The sequence below is a fragment of the Miscanthus floridulus genome, chromosome 10 (genome assembly GCF_019320115.1).
Source record: "Miscanthus floridulus cultivar M001 chromosome 10, ASM1932011v1, whole genome shotgun sequence".
Classification (NCBI taxonomy): Eukaryota; Viridiplantae; Streptophyta; class Magnoliopsida; order Poales; family Poaceae; genus Miscanthus; species Miscanthus floridulus.
The window spans coordinates 49,199,571-49,213,415 of record NC_089589.1 but is presented as its reverse complement, the minus strand read 5'-3'; the positions used below and the strand labels follow the sequence as shown (position 1 = coordinate 49,213,415).

Here is a 13,845-nt window from a genome sequence, read left to right as displayed (position 1 = left end):
ATTCATTTTGTGCTCTCTTGGCAAACTTCTTGAAGCATGATGCAACTTCGGATTTGTCATGAAGGAAGAATACCCATGTGTATCTTGAATAGTCATCAACAATCATGAGACAATAAAGATTTCCTCCCAAACTCTTATATGTTGTTGGTCCAAATAAGTCCATGTGAAGGAGTTCTAGCACTCATGTGGTTGACATAAAAGCTTTTGTTGGATGAGTATATGCAACTTGCTTACCGGCTTGACATGCACTACAAAGCTTGTCCTTCTTAAACTTCACATCCTTCAACCCTCTCACCAAATCATTCTTCATTAGCTTCTTGAGTGAGCTCATCCCAACATGAGCAAGTCTTCTATGCCATAGCCACCCAAGTGTTGTTTTGGTGAATAGGCATGTCTTTAAGTTAGCATCTTCAGAGGTGAAATCCACTAGATATATGTTGTTGTATCTAAATCCTTTGAATATCACTTGATCATCATCCTTCTTAGATACAACAACTTCCTTCTCGGTGAACAAGCATTGGAAGCCAAGATCACACAATTGTCCAACAGATAGCAAGTTGAAGCTCAATGAAGTAACATATAGCACATTTGAGATAGAATGATCATTTGATATTGCCACTTTGCCCAAACCTTTAACCTTGCCCTTTGAATTATCTCCAAATGTGATTCTTTCTTATCCATCTACTTCTTCATCTAGTGAGGTGAATATATGAGGATCACCGGTCATATGTTGTGTGCAACCACTATCAATTACCCAATGACTTCCACCAGTCTTGTAGTTCACCTACACACAAGAGATCAAGCTTTAGGAACCCAAACTTGTTGAGGGCCCTTCACCTTCTCAACAAGTGACTTTGCTACCCAAATTTTCTTAGGCCTATTCTTGTTGGGAGGTCCTAAGAACATGACTTTCATCTTCCGACTAGAATCCTTTCTAAGCATGTAATGAGCATTGAAAGTAAAAAGGTCTAGCATGCTTGGGCAAGGGTTGTGGTGGTGGAGTTTGGCACTCATGGGCAAACTGGCCTTCTTGTCCACACTGAAAACATCTCTTTGGCTTTGGCTTTGACTTGCGTTGTTGTTGAGCTTAAGCCTTCTTCTCTTGGTTTGCCAAGTACCCAATGCCACTTCTATCCATCTTCATGACGGTGTTCATTAGTAGCTCACTTTGAAGATGCTTGCCTCTTATGAACTTGCTCAATCCAATCTTGAGATGCTCTTTCTCCAATTTGAGCTTCTTGTTCTCTTCCTCGAGTGCATCATTATTTTTCTCTTCCTTGAGCTTCTTGTTTTCTTCTTTGAGCTTCTCATTCTCAAGAATCAAATCACCATCATGATCACGAGTTTCTAGCACAATAGTGTCTTGGCTTTTGATCTCTTTAAGATCTTTCTTGAGCTTTTCATTGTCATTCTTGAGCTTGACATACTCATCATAACTATCGGTCTCAACCACTTGTTTGCCCTTGCTACTAGAACTTTGCTCAATGCTCTCAATGATGAAATCATCACATGAAGTAGCTATATCAATCTTAACAACATTGTTAGTAGCATCATGTGGCTCATGGGATAGAAATTCTTGAGCAATGACAAGATTATCATGATTAATCTTAAGAGTAGTGTATTCTTCTTTTAGCTTGTTGTGGCTAGTGATGAGCTCTTTGTGCATCCCCTCAAGTTTATCATGTTTATCTTTAAGCTCTTTCTTAGAAGATTTGAGCTCCTTGAGTTTGGATGATATAGCATCATTTTCTTCTCTAAGCTCAACACTAGTCTTTTCGGCTATATCACATTTTGCTAAAAGTGAATCATTCTTAGCCTCTAGTTTTTCATTCTTAGCTCTACTCTTTCTAATGATCTTAGTGTATTGATTTAGCAATTTAACAAGATCATCATAGGAAGGTGACTCATATTCATCATCATCACTATCGCTATCATCATTGCTAGCATGTTCATCACCACTACTATCATCATTTGATACCTTGCGATCACCCTTGGCCATATGAATGTAAATGACAAGAATTGAATTGCTCAAAGTAAATACTCAAAGTAAAGAGAGAAGGAGGAACGCGGTGATGTTTTGCCAACTAGGGGCCTAGATGCTTTCAGAGTGGTTAAATCCAAAATTTGAAATGAATTTAAAATGCTTTTGAAGTTGGCTTTGAAGTAAAAGAAAAGAAAATTAGGAAATAAAAGCATTTAAAAAGTTGTAAAAATTGTTTTTGAAATACTTACTAAAATTGCTCATTTTTGTTTGGATTGAAAAGTGTATTTGAAAACCATATTCCAATTTGATCTGTATTGGGTTTTGAAATATGAAAAGAAAATAGAAATGGGAAAATGGAAAGAAAACATTTCTTCCCCCTCTTACGGCCCAGTAGTCAGCCTCCTCCTCTCCATCCTTTTTCCTTTTTCTCCCGCGCGAGCCTAGCTCAGCTCTTCCTTAGCCCCGCAGCCCAGTGCGCTCTTTCCCGCGTGGCCCTCTTTCCCCTCTCGCTTGCGTGGCCCAACTAGTGACTCAGCGGCAGCAACCCACAACCGTGCCCCCGTCTTCTCCTCTACACTGGCCCAACATCAGGCTGTGGCCCAGCCGAAGCACAGGCGCACCTCTCTTCTTTCCTTCTTTGTTTCCAATGAGGAAACTCCTAATAGTTAACTCTCTAGGAGGAGAAAAAAGGCAAACCGCTTATGCCCAAATGTTAGTCTTAACATAAAAGGGAAGAACTTCGAGGCAAACCTTATAGTCTTGGAGTTAATGGACATTGATGTTATCCTTGGAAATGGATGGTTATCTGCTTGTAAAGGAGTGATTAATTATGCCCAGTGTTCGGTGCTTCTAACCACACCACCAGGAGAAAGAATTGAGTATGAAGGTATTCAACCTGCATCTGAGGAATACAAGAATGACCTATTAGAAGGTGCATCCTGTGAGGATAGTAATGTGGACTATGAGTTTTTAGATGTCAGTGTAATGGAGCAAACACCATTGGAGGATTTCAATACGAGAGGCGATCATGCTTATTTAGATTAGCCAACTAGGATCTTAGAATGGCTCTTAATGAAAGATATAACTTAGAAAAAATGAGGATCGAATAAAGGTAGAGTATCCATATCTCTTTTATCACTATCTTCTGAATCTTGAGGACAAGATTCATCTTAAGGAGGGTAGAATTGTAACACCCTAAAATTTTCACAATTGAAAAATAGGATTAAAATGATTTAATTTGGAATATTTGTGCTCATGAAAACATAGGAAAATAAAATTTTTCATTAAATTAAAATTTATCATAAGGTAGCAACATGTTGTCCATACATGCCGGTGCATTTGATTTATTGTAATGAGTGGTTAAATCCAAAATTTGAAATGAATTTAAAATGCTTTTGAAGTTGGCTTTGAAGTAAAAGAAAAGAAAATTAGGAAATAAAAGCATTTAAAAAGTTGTAAAATTTGTTCTTGGAATACTTACTAAAATTGCTCATTTTTATTTGGATTGAAAAGTGTATTTGAAAACCATATTCCAATTTGATTTGTATTGGGTTTTGAAATATGAAAAGAAAATAGAAATGGGAAAATGGAAAGAAAACATTTCTTCTCCCTCTTACGGCCTAGTAGTCAGCCTGCTCCTCTCCATCCTTTTTTCTTTTTCTCCTGCGTGAGCCTAGCTCGGCTCTTGATTAGCCCCGCAGCCCAGTGCGCTCTTTCCCGTGCGGCCCTCTTTCCCCTCTCGCTTGCGTGGCCCAACTAGCGACTCAGCGGCAGCAGCCCACAACCGCGCCCTCGTCTTCTCCTCTACACCGGCCCAACATCAGGCCATGGCCTAGCCGAACCACAGGCATGCCTCTCTTCTTTCCTTCTTTGTTTCGCTGCCATGTGGGACCCACGCATCAACGCCTCCTCCTATCTCAGGTTCGATAGGGACTCTTCTTGAGTCGACCACCATTGGTGAGACCGTGTCTGCCCCGCCTCCTCGATGTCGTGCGCCACAAGTTCCTCCGCACTCATAAATAATAGCTGCACCAGCACCACTTTCCCAAGCAAGCACAGCCACCTCACCAGAGCTCACAGCACCGCCGTCAAGCTCGCGAAACCCTAGTGCCTCTGCCGCCTCGTTTTACCGAACCATCTCTTTGTGTTGCCCTGAGCACCCCTCCGAGCTTCATCCGAGGGTAAGTAACCCGTAGGTACCTCTATCGATATCCATTTCCTTCTCTTTCGCCCGGTAGCGCTCATCGGAGATGTGACATCAACTTGAGCCGCCAAAATGAGCCTAGCATCGTGTCTACGCATTCGCCGCTATCCCCGACCTTCTCTACGAGTTCACCGTATCCTGTGCTTGCTTCCCGTGCAGATTCCGTGGTCTACGAGGGCCGGGTTCACCAACTTCACGAACTCCGATGAGGCAAAGCTTGCGCCAGCCATGGCACCACCACCATGGCTACTGTGTCGGCAACTCCAACCTCCCCATTCTTTTGTGGCCATCAAATCCGAGATCAACGACCACGATTCTGAGTTGGCCTAAATCAACTCAGTTAATACCGGTCAACCACTGTAGTTTTGTAGATAGGCCACTAAACTTTGTTATTATTGAACCTAGAGTCCTCCGGCTAGATTCAAAATATCGTTTTTATTTTAATTCATAAATTCAAATCACAGTATTTACAAAACTGCCATTGATACAGTTTTGCCATTAGATTTGTCTAGGCTATAACTTTGTTGTTTTAACTCCAATTTGACTCGTTCAACTTACGTTAGGTTCGTAATTTCATAATCTACATGTTCATACTACTATTAAGTATGTTTTCAACTTTTAAAATTTGAGGTTAGATTTAATCTATTATTTTAATAAAGAAAATCTTGTTTAATTCATATCTTCTACGTTTTAGCTCCAAATTGACCCGTTGAAGTTGTGCTAGATTCATTGCAACGAGATCTATGTGTTAGTAATAGTGTTTACCGTATTACTATTTCTATAATTTCATTGTGTAAATCACATCTTGATTAATAATTATGCAACTTGGGTTTTATAAATAAAACATGATTTGTTTTACTTTAGTTTTATAATTCAAATCTAAATTTGACTTAATTCAATTTATATTATGTATAAAATATCTTATATATATTTAAGATGAATAAAGCCTATAGTTTTCTTTTCCACGTATAAAGTGAATCTCTCGGTAGTTGTATCTTTTCAACCGTAGCTCCGATTAGAGTGCTTCTCGCGACTATGTTTTTGTAGCGATGCATATAATCGTGTTTCAAACTCTTTTACTTATTTTTCTATGATTGGTGAATTGTTCTGATTTAGTTCTATTGTTTGCTTCATGTATGATTGTATGGATGCTTGTGTGGTGCATAATGATTACGTCCAGTCGGTGAGATATACGTGGTGATCAAGAAGAAGAAGAAGAACGTTGAAGATTAAAGCTTACCGAAGGATCGGTGTTTTAAGGCAAGTATAGCATGGGGTCATCCTTGTTGTCCTGTACACCTCTAATCATTTAATTCATGCTGCATGTGTCTACCTTGATTACCACTAAGGATTTCCTAATAATTTGTACTTGTACCTTGATGCCTTTGGGTTATTGCATTGGGTAGCTTTGCTAGTGCTCAACTACAACCATGATCTTATAACTTGACTAATGGTATATGCAATAAACATTAAAAGATGTTTTTTAGCAACATGGAAATAGGGGGCTGGAGTGTTTAGCTACTTCTAAATGCTCTAGATTCCTCTCTCTAAGGACTTATCTGTAAGTGATCATCCGGGATTTATAGTACAACTATGAGGGCTATATGGCTCTATCTTTAGCTCAGTATGAGGACCTTTTCTAGTTTGTTAGAGGTTACCTTTATGGCGCAAGAGGGGCTCCAGTTTATATGATCTTGGCCTACCAAGAGGGTGCACTTTGGTTTCTTTGTATTTTGTTAGTCACTCATTGGAGGGGGGTTTATGCTTAATGTGGGGAAACCTTAGCGGCCCTAACTTGTTAGATGAACCTTTAAAAGGCTTTATAGTGAACCCTGCCGACCTTCCTTGGTAGTGGGTCAAGAGGCTCACGACCTAGGGCGAAAGGGTAAATCACAACTCATAGTAAAAGTGTACAACCTCTTTAGAGTGTAAAGCTGGTATATCAGCCATGCTCACGGTCACGAGCGGCCTTGGAACCCTTACGGAATAGATGATAAACACTGATGATACTAATAATAAAGATGCTCATTAATAAATACTGTTTATGCTATTCATTATTCATGTTTACCTAATCATGTGTTCATGGGCTTGTGATGAACTTGTTGCTACTCCTTTGCTAAAAGATGACTTATTAAAAGCTAACTGCAGTTAAACCAGTGTCAGCCTTTTGAGCCTTATGAACCTCATGTTATATTTGTTAAGTACTACATGTACTTACACTTGTTTTATTTTTTAAATCTTTGAAAAAATCCCGGATGGGTACCATATTGCTAGAGTTTGGAGAAATTAGGCTTGTGATCAACCAGTCAGTTGTCCCTAAGGATTTGGAGTCTTCATCTGAAGATCGGAGTTGTCTTTCCGCTGTCTATACTCTGAGGTTATAATCTTTACACTAATACGCTATGTATTTAAGCATTGTCTTTTGATATTACCCTTATTTGTAGCTATATGTGATATTTGACTTCCTGGGCTCACATATGGTGTGTATCTGGTTTTATTCTTAAAACTGGGTGCTACAAAGTGGTATCAGAGCAATGCTGACTATAGGACGTAAGCCTAGTAGAAACTGGTCGTTTTAAGGTTTAGGAGTTGCTATAAAAACCCGTGCTCTATGAACCTTAATATTTTCTTCTCTACTATGTCTCTACCCTTGCTATTCATGTCTACCTTGGTGCTTGTTTTAAATTCTTTATTCTCATCTTCACTCCTTGGTTTGATATGCTTTTAGAACTGTTCCTCATCACCTTCTTGCGTAATCTGAAGATGAGTCTTAGGATTGTTATCCCTAGTACAACAAGGACGATAGTATCGCAAGTCGAGTCAATGATTGAGTTGTGCACCTTTATTGCTTGTTGAATTGTCATAATGCTTATGATTGTTTGAATCTTTGTAATGATTGAAATGATCTTGTTGGGTGTTCCCATAATTTCATTTAGTTTATAGGCCTAAGGTATAAGGATTAGTGCAATAAATAGTTGGGTTATGGTTTTCTTCTGTTTCCTCTATCCTATCTTTTTGGAGCAGTCTGCACTCTTTGGCTTATATCTCTGATTTTGTACGATCATAAATCATGAGAAAATTCTGGACAATAGTAGACTTCAATATCTTTCTCTGAGTGCAATAATCAGCCTGATAGCTATTTTGGTTATGGAGATACGAAAATCACAAGGTGATGCATCTATGCTGTTTGGAATCTGGAGTAGTTTCTGTTGTACACTATTTTCGACCAAGTTAACTCCAGAATTTGGAAAGGTGTTCTATAAGGGAGTTGTGGAGAATTTTATAAGCTTTCCAACTATATAAGCTACAACTTCATTGGATTAATAGAATTAGAATTACAGCTATTTTAATACCCTGCTGTTTTTCTGCTCGCGAGGAATTTCAGAATTTCTTGATTCTTGCCTATATACGAGAGTATCATTAGGATGTCAAAATGTCTTGGTACTAATTAGCTCATCTAGAAGAAGATACAAGCTACCATTTTGGTGTCCCCTAGTTGATCTTTTCTTAAGGGGGTAGCTAAGTTGAAGGATTTGTAAGATGAAGTTTCTTACATTCTAGCGATTCGTTTGGAAGTATTAGTTATCTCTGGAGTTTGGTGTTCTCTTGTATCAATTGCCATCAATCCTATCTTTGTCATCTCTTGAAGCTACAATTAAGGATGTTATGAACGACTGAGTTCTAATTCATACATGTTGAAAATAGATGGTTGCTACCAGGAGAAGTGCTTCACAAGGTGCTGGAAGGAATCCTACCAATCTTAGTCCACCGCCATCCAATTCCCCATCTATAGAGCAAGCTTTGATAATGCAGACTCAGTTATTATAGACTATTGCTCAAAATGTGTTGAATAACCCGCATCAAGCACCACCTATTGGCAAGCGTAGTGAATTTATGAAGGGACATCCACCGACATTCTCTCATACAAGCAAACCACTAGAAGCTGATGATTGGCTTAGAGCTATGGAGCGACAATTGGACATAGCTCAGTGTGACGACCGTGAAAAGGTGCGTTATGCTTTCGTCCAACTACAAGGAACTACCCAAGATTGGTGGGAGTCATTTGAGTATGGGTGTCCCAACAATGCTCCTACTATCACCTGGCAGGAATTCAAGGAGAATTTTAGGTCCTATCATGTCCTATTAGGTGAGGTAGAACTTAAGCAAGAAGAGTTTCTCAGCTTAAAGCAAGGATCTATGTCAGTGTGTGAGTATTGTAACCGATTCACTCAATTGTCATGCTATGCTCCAAAAGAGGTGGATTGTGATGCTAAAAAGCAAAAACGCTTTTTGAAAGGACTGAATGATGGTTTGCAACTACAACTAATGACTGTGGTGTATGCCGACTATCAAACATTGGTGGACAGAGTAATTGTAATTGAGAACAAGTGTCAAGAGATGGAAGAGAAGAAGAGAAAGCATGACCTTCAATGCCAGTTAAGAAATACTCATCTCTGTTTTGCTACACAACCAGAAAATTAGTCACACCCTATGAATCTGCTTGAAAGTAATGATCAAGATCAGTATCATCAATCTAATGATGAAGTGCAGCATTTTAGTTCTCAAGAGCCACGTCTGTCACCTCCCACTATCACCTTGATAACGACAAATACCTCTACTAGTGAGGAAGGTTATGATTGTGGTGATATTGAACACTATAAGAACGATTGTTTTGGGAAGTTTGCTAAGAGTAATCGAAGCCAGAATCAACAACAGTAGGAGTCAGAACAGAACGTCCATAAGGAGCAGGTGCAAGGCAATAAGTTAAAGCGAAACTACATTCAAGGCTGGTTGAACAATGTGGATCTGATTACCACTCATGGAGGTAAGGAGGTTGTTTATGGTTTGATTGCAGTAAGCTCAGACACTGCTATGGTGTTATTTGACCCTAGTGCTTCACATTCATTTATCTCTAGAGAATATGTAGAAGAACATAAGATAACTATGCTTCCGATGAGGAAACTCCTAATAGTTAACTCTCTAGGAGGAGAAAAAATGGAAAATTGCTTATGCCCAAAAGTTAGTCTTAACATAAAAGGGAAGAACTTCAAGGCAAACCTTATAGTCTTGGAGTTAATGGACATTGATGTTATCCTTGGAAATGGATGGTTATCTGCTTGTAAAGGAGTGATTAATTATGCCCAGTGTTCGGTGCTTCTAACCACACCGTTAGGAGAAAGAATTGAGTATGAAGGTATTCAACCTGCATCTGAGGAATACGAGAATGACCTATTAGAAGGTGCATCCTATGAGGATAGTAATGTGGACTATGAGTTTTCAAATGTCAGTGTAACGGAGCAAACACCATTGGAGGATTTCAATATGAGAGGCGATCATGCTTATTCAGATTAGCCAACTAAGATCTTAGAATGGCTCTTAATGAAAGATATAACTTGGAAAAAATGAGGATTGAATAAATGCAGAGTATCCATATCTCTTTTATCACTATCTTCCAAATCTCGAGGACGAGATTCATCTTAAGGAGTGTAGAATAGTAACACCTTAAAATTTTCACATTTGAAAAATAGGATTAAAATGATTTAATTTGGAATATTTGTGCTCATGAAAACATAGGAAAATAAATTTTTTGTTGAATTAAAATTTATCATAAGGTAGCAACATGTTGTGCATACATGCCGGTGCATTTGATTTATTGTAATGAGTGGTTAAATCCAAAATTTGAAATGAATTTAAAATGCTTTTAAAGTTGGTTTTGAAGTAAAAGAAAAGAAAATTAGGAAATAAAAGCATTTAAAAAGTTGTAAAATTTGTTTTTGAAATACTTACTAAAATTGCTCATTTTTATTTAGATTGAAAAGTGTATTTGAAAACCATATTCCAATTTGATTTGTATTGGGTTTTGAAATATGAAAAGAAAATAGAAATGGGAAAATGGAAAGAAAACATTTCTTCTCCCTCTTACGGCCCAGTAGTCAGCCTGCTCCTCTCCATCCTTTTTCCTTTTTCTCCCGCGTGAGCCCAGCTTGGCTCTTCCTCAGCCCCGTAGCCCAGTGCGCTCTTTCCCGCGTGGCCCTCTTTCCCCTCTTGCTTGCGTGGCCCAACTAGCGACTCAGCGGCAGCAGCCCACAACCGCGCCCCTATCTTCTCCTCTGCACCGACCCAACATCAGGCCGTGGCCCAGCTGAAGCACAGGCACACCTCTCTTCTTTCCTTCTTTGTTTTGCTGCCATGTGGGACCCACGCATCAGCACCTCCTCCTATCTCAGGTTCGATAGGGACTCTGCTTGAGTTGACTGCCATTGGTGAGACCGTGTCTGCCCCACCTCCTCGATGTCGTGCCCCGCAAGTTCCTCCGCACTCATAAATAATAGCCGCACCAGCACCGCTTTCCCAAGCAAGTGCAGCCACCTCACTAGAGCTCGCAGCACCGCCACCGAGCTCACAAAACCCTAGTGCCACCACCGCCTCAATTTACTGAACCGGCGCTTCATGGTTGCCCTGAGCACCCCTCCGAGCTTCACCCGAGGGTAAGTAACCCGTAGGTACCTCTATCGATATCCATCTCCTTCTCTTCCGCCCGATAGCGCTCACCGAAGATGCGACATCAACTCGAGCCGCCAAAATGAGCCTGGCATCGCCTCTACATGTTCGCCGCTATCCCCGACCTTCTCTACGAGTTCACCGTATCCTGTGCTCGCTTCCCGTGCAGATTATGTGGTCTACGAGGGCTGGGTTCACCAATTTCATGAACTCTGATGAGGCCAAGCTTGCGCCGTCCATGGCACCGCCACCATGGTTACTGTGTCGGCGACTCCAACCTTCCCATTCTTTTGTGGCCGTCAAATCCGAGATCAACGGCCACAATTCTGAGTTGACCTAAGTCAACTCGGTCAATACTGGTCAGCCACTGTAGTTTTGCAGATAGCCCCATGAACTTTGTTATTATTGAACCCGCGGTCCGCCGGCTAGATTCAAAATATCATTTTTATTTTAATTCATAAATTTAGATCTCAGTATTTACAAAACTGCCATTGATACAATTTTGCCATTAGATTTGTCTAGGCTATAACTTTGTTGTTTTAACTCCGATTTGACCCGTTCAACTTGTGTTAGGTTTGTAATTTCATATTCTACATGTTCATACTACTGTTAAGTATGTTTTCAACTTTTAAAATTTAAGGTTAGATTTAATCTCTTATTTTAATAAAGGAAATCTTGTTTAATTCATATCTTCTATGTTTTAGCTCCAAATTGACCCGTTCAAGTTGTGCTAGATTCATTACAACGAGATCTACGTCTTAGTAATAGTGTTTACCATATTACTATTTCTAGAATTTCATGGTGTAAATCATATCTTGATTAATAATTATGCAACTAGGTTTTATAAATAAAACATGATTTGTTTTACTTTAGTTTTATAATTCAAATCTAAATTTGATTTAATTCAATTTATATTATGTATAAAATATCTTATATATATTTAAGATGAAAGAAGCCTATAGTTTTCTTTTCCACGTATAAAGTAAATCTCTCGGTAGCTGTATCTTTTCAACCATAGCTCCGATTAGAGTGCTTCTTGTGACTATGTGTTCATAGCGATGCGTATAGTCGTGTTTCAAACTCTTTTACTTATTTTTCTATGATTGGTGTATTGTTCTGATTTAGTTCTATTCTTTGCTTCATGTATGATTGTATGGATGCTTGTGTGGTGCTTTATGATTATGTCCAGTCGGTGAGATATACGTGGTGATCAAGAAGAAGAAGAAGAAGAACATTGAAGATTAAAGCTTACCAAAGGATCAGTGTTTTAAGGCAAGTATAGCATGGGATCATCCTTGTTGTCCTGTACACCTTTAATCATTTAATTCATGCTGCATGTGTCTACCTTGATTACTAGTAAGGATTTCCTAATAATTTGTACCTATACCTTGATGCCTTTGGGTTATTGCATTGGGTAGCTTTGCTAGTGCTCAACTACAACCATGATCTTGTAACTTGACTACTGGTATATGTAATAAACATTAAAAGATGTTTTTTACCAACATGAAAATAGGGGGCTGGAGTGTTTAGCTACTTTCTAAATGCTCTAGATTCCTCTCCCTAAGGACTTATCTATAAGTGATCATCTAGGACTTACAGTACAGCTTTGAGGGCTATATGGCTCTGGCTTTAGCTCAGTATGAGGACCTTTTCTACCTTGTTAAAGGTTACCTTTATGGCACAAGAGGGGCTCCAGTTTGTATGATCTCGGCCTACCAAGAGGGTGCACTTTGGTTTCTTTGTATTTTGTTAGTCACTCGTTGGAGGGGGGTTTATGCTTACTGATGGGGAAACCTTAGCAGCCCTAACTTGTTAGACGAACCTTTAAAAGGCTTCATAGTGAACCCTACTGACCTTCCTTGGTAGTGGGTCAAGAGGCTCGCGACCTCGAGCGAAAGGGTAAATCATGACTCATAGTGAAAGTGTACAACCTCTGCAGAGTGTAAAACTAGTATATCAGCCATGCTCACGATCACGAGCGGCCTTGGAACCCTTATAGAATAGATGATGAACACTGATGATACTAATAATAAAGATGCTCATTAATAATTACTGTTTATGCTATTCATTATTCATGTTTACCTGATCATGTGTTTATGGGCTTGTGTTGAACTTGTTGCTACTCCTTTGCTAAAAGATGACTCATTAAAAGCTAACCGCAGTTAAACTAGTGTCAGCCTTTTGAGCCTCATGAACCCCATGTTATATTTGTTAAGTACAACATGTACTTACACTTGTTTTACTTTTTAAATCTTTGGAAAAATCCCGGATGGGTACCAGATTGCTAGAGTTTGGAGAAATTAAGCTTGTGATCAACCAGTCAGTTGTCCCTGTGGATTTAAAGTCTTCTCCTAACGATCGGAGTTGTCTTTCCAATGTCTATACTCTGAGGTTATAATCTTTATACTAATATGCTATGTATTTAAGCATTGTCTTTTGATATTACCCTTATTTGTAGCTATGTGTGAGATTTGACTTCTTGGGCTCACATATGGTGTGTATCTGGTTTTGTTCTTAAAACCGGGTGCTACAAGTTTCAGCTTTTCCAAGGGTGAGTGACATAAATGATCCTCTAGCTATGGCATTGAGTTGTTCATGAGCTTTTGAGTTTATCCATGGTAGAAAATTTGCATGAGCAACCAATCTTCCATCCCATGATGAGGACAATTTGAAATATATTCTTAAAAATGTTCCCAAGCTTCTGGAATGGTTTCTCCTTTCTATTGTTGGAAGATTGAAATCTTTCCTCTTAAGGCATTGGTCTTGCCTATAGGGAAGAACTTTTCTAGAAAGACCTTTGAACATCTTGCCCAAGTGTTGATGTGATCTTTGTTGATGTAGAACCACTGCTTCGCTCTTCCCACAAGTGAGAATGGAAACAGGTGGAGTAGTATGATGTCTTGAGCAATGTCCTTGATGACGATTGTGCTGCTAATATCTAGAAAATTCTAAAGGTGAGCACTAGCATCTTCATGTGCATTTCCGCTGAATGGAGTAGCTTGCACCATGTTGATGAGGCTTGGCTTGAGCTCAAACTCAAGATTGTTGGTTTTGAGTGTTGGTCCAGTGCAGATGTTCTCAGTGCTTCGAGTAGAGAATTCACGCAGAGTCTTTTCAGCCATGACTTCAGAAACTAGTGTTGAGCTTCCTCTTAATT

The 13,845-nt window shown here is 39.3% G+C and overlaps 1 non-coding gene across 1 annotated transcript; it reads left to right on the top strand.

Moving 5' to 3' along the window:
- The first annotated feature begins 13,337 nt into the window (after positions 1-13,337).
- Positions 13,338-13,444, top strand: LOC136490512 (small nucleolar RNA R71). Its single transcript, XR_010767791.1, has one exon. It is a non-coding gene; the product is annotated as a small nucleolar RNA R71 (small nucleolar RNA).
- Positions 13,445-13,845: the final 401 nt, after the last annotated feature.